We start from the raw sequence: 3,030 nt of genomic DNA, 5'->3' as shown, positions 1-3,030 counted from the left end.
CTCGTAGTCTGAGGATGTTCGGTTGCAGTAGATGTATAAGGAGGCAAAGGCTTGTAGACCTGGTGGGATAGAATAGGAATGTATAAATATGGTATACTAATGAGCGATGGGGGAAGGGGTAGGTATCTGTTTGTCTGTGGTTACCTGATACTGGTGCCTCGTATGGGGTATGGAGGTTCACTGGTGGCACGTGTTGGTGCCTGGGAGGGAGGACGAGGGGTACCTAGAGTGGGGTACACAAAAAAATGTATGGATAAGTGGGGGTGGAACTCGACAGAGATGTCTCTGCTGGACTCTGAGTTGGGTCGTGAGTTACCTGTTCTTGGTATGGTACTCAATAGACTGTGGTAGTAGTTAGCTGTTGATCCACAGTAGCACTGCTACTGGTGTGACAGTCAGCAGGCTGTGTGGATAATACTGGATTCACCGGAGCAGTACTATAGGGAGTGAGAGGAGACAAGTATTAAGAATAGGGTGCAGGGCTCAAGGGTTAAGGTACAGGGTTCAAAGAGGGTAGTTTTGGATTAGTTACCTTCTAGAGGGTAGCGGGGGGTGTCCTGATTATTTTGGATGACTAGGAGGTATCGGTCCTGGTCCTTCTTGGAGAGAGGTAGAGGATATGTCACACACGGCTGTGGGTTGATGATCTGAGTTAGATCTGCAGGGGGAAGGAATAGGGATAGATCATAAATTAACTGATGTAGCTGTGGTACAAGCCTTGGAGACAAGAGTTTTGGGGTTACCTGTTGGTAGGTACAAGGGGCATCCAGGGACGTCTTAGAATGAGCTGGAGGTAGTAGTCCTGGTCCCTTGTTGAGTGGAGGTAGCACGAGGAGGTCAGAAGTAGGATGCAGCAAGAGGCTTGTACTAGCATGTAATGCCTCTGTTCGCTGTATAGAGATCTGTAGGGAGGGGGAGGGGGTGTATCTGTTAAGGTATCACTGGATTGTGGCTGTAGCCTCCAGTTTTTACCCAGAGATCGTGATTTACCTGCTTCGTAGGGATTAGGGTGTCAATAGTAGATGCTGGTTCAGGTCTCCATAATGTAGATACAGCAGGGTGCTGTAGTAGGAGGCTATAGTTATGTCAGAGGTAACCAGAGATAGGATACAGTAGGAGGCTTATGTTTTCCTATGTTGGGTGCACCAGGAGGCTCTGGCTGGAAACAGTGGGTGCCAGATTCAGCAATAGGGAGGGTGGCTGGTGCAGAGCCCAACTGAAGGGGTTGATAGCAAGTACTGTGGGGAACAGGGAAAAACCGTTAGAGGGTCAGCTGCGTACAGTATGGACTTGGTGGGGCAGGGGCCCGTTGTTACTTACGGTCTGTAGAGGGCTTCACCGTCTGGGGGTGGTCGAGGTCCGGAGCGAGAGCGGAGTCCTGGCCGGTGACTGCCGCGTGCTCGCTACTTCCGGGTAGGAGGAGGAGAGAGAGAGTATGTGGAGAGCGCGCGAGAGGGGGGCAGCGTGACGTGGGGTCACGTGGTGTGCAGCGTGCACAAGGTACGGAGGCCTGTGGGCGCCTCTTTAGCTGTGTTAAGGGTCAGTCCGACGCGTTTCAACAACTGCGGCTGTCTTCCTCAGGGATGGCTTAACCCAGTCAAATGGTGTCCTTATATATGCAGGGCTGGTGACGTCATAGGTCAATTTGTTAGTCATTAAATGCAAAGAGCTGTATTTCGCTGTTCAATCCTCTTGGTCTTAAGGTGTTCAGTTTAAAAATCCACTCACTTTCTTTCCTGGACATGCTCTTAATAAAATCTCCTTGTCTCCAGTTCTTGTGGACGATTTGTATACCTACTATTTTAATTCCTTTTATTGACCCATTGTGTTTTTTTATAAAGTGTTTTGAGAGAGGGTGGCCCATGTATTTATTTTTGATGTTCCTTAAATGTTCGTTGATCCTGATGTTCATAGGTCTTTCTGTTCTGCCTATATATAATTTGCCACATGGGCAATATAGCCCGTATATGACCCCTGTGGTGTTGCATGTTATAAAATCTGTGATGGGGTATATTTCTTTTTGGTGGCTGACGGTGTGTTGTTTTGGTGTGTTTAGGGTTTTGCATGTCTTACATTTTTTGCATGGAAAGAAGCCTTTTAGTTTTTGATGGAATGGGGTTTGAGGTTTTTGAGAACTGGTGTGTATCCTTACTGTGGGGGCTATAATTGATCCTAGGTTACGTGCCTTTTTGAAGATGAATTTGGGTCGGTTTGGGATTTTGTCATCGTGTTCGATTAAATAAAATTATCCCTTGCACTCAATATATATATTTATTTATTTAAGCACTTTCACTCCAGCTCTGCCAAGTGGACGGAGCATGGTGAAGCCACCTGAGTCACAACTTTCCATAAATTAAGTGCACCCCATCACTATGGTGCGCCTCACCAGAAGTGTTAAGTGGAGTCCACCTCATAATAAACTTTGCTTTTACTTTTGTCCACCCATCTTTAAAGAATCTCTGCCATCAGTTTTTATTCTCTATATATTGCAGTCATCATATTATATAGCACTGTGTACTTACAATTGCTCATTTTGCCTTTCTACCCAGCTTATTGTCATTTACCTAATGGAAAAGAGATGTGATTAAAAACTGACTAGCTGAATCCTTCTAATCTCTATGTTAACACAAGGTGAACTTTTCCTGCATGAGTCATAAGTCCCTGCAGAGGAGGAGGGAGCAGCTGGGTCAGGAGGTGAAGAGGAGAATGATTTTTGCAGGGAAGAGGCTTCCTGTTTCTACATAGAAAAGAATTTACTGGGTAGAAAGGTAAAGTGAGCAATTGTTAGTACACAGTCCTATATAATTACAATATATTAAGAGGATAAGCTCTGATGGGAGAGGTTCTTTAAGACTGTCATGTATTGGGTAATGAGTTGGGGTGTCAGTCTCCATCAGTGCTGGCTGAACACTGACTATCCTGCTCAGATTACTACACATGGCGCTGCTCCTCCATGTAGTATGGGCTACGCAGGACGGTGCCGAGGCTCCAGATTCTACCTGCACAGCAACAAGGTCCCAACACTTCTAC

The 3,030-nt window shown here is 46.2% G+C and overlaps 1 long non-coding RNA gene across 1 annotated transcript; it reads right to left on the bottom strand.

Moving 5' to 3' along the window:
• Positions 1 to 751: 751 nt before the first annotated feature.
• On the bottom strand, positions 752 to 1,428 carry LOC141217366 (uncharacterized). The gene is made up of 3 exons (XR_012286208.1): positions 1,321 to 1,428; positions 991 to 1,238; positions 752 to 902 (listed from the first exon to the last, which is right to left on the bottom strand). It is a non-coding gene; the product is annotated as an uncharacterized lncRNA (long non-coding RNA).
• Positions 1,429 to 3,030: the final 1,602 nt, after the last annotated feature.

Source organism: Phyllobates terribilis, unplaced genomic scaffold, assembly GCF_046119375.1.
Source record: "Phyllobates terribilis strain yellow unplaced genomic scaffold, ASM4611937v1 Scaffold_239__1_contigs__length_3013552, whole genome shotgun sequence".
Classification (NCBI taxonomy): Eukaryota; Metazoa; Chordata; class Amphibia; order Anura; family Dendrobatidae; genus Phyllobates; species Phyllobates terribilis.
This window is presented reverse-complemented; position numbering and strand designations above follow the sequence as displayed.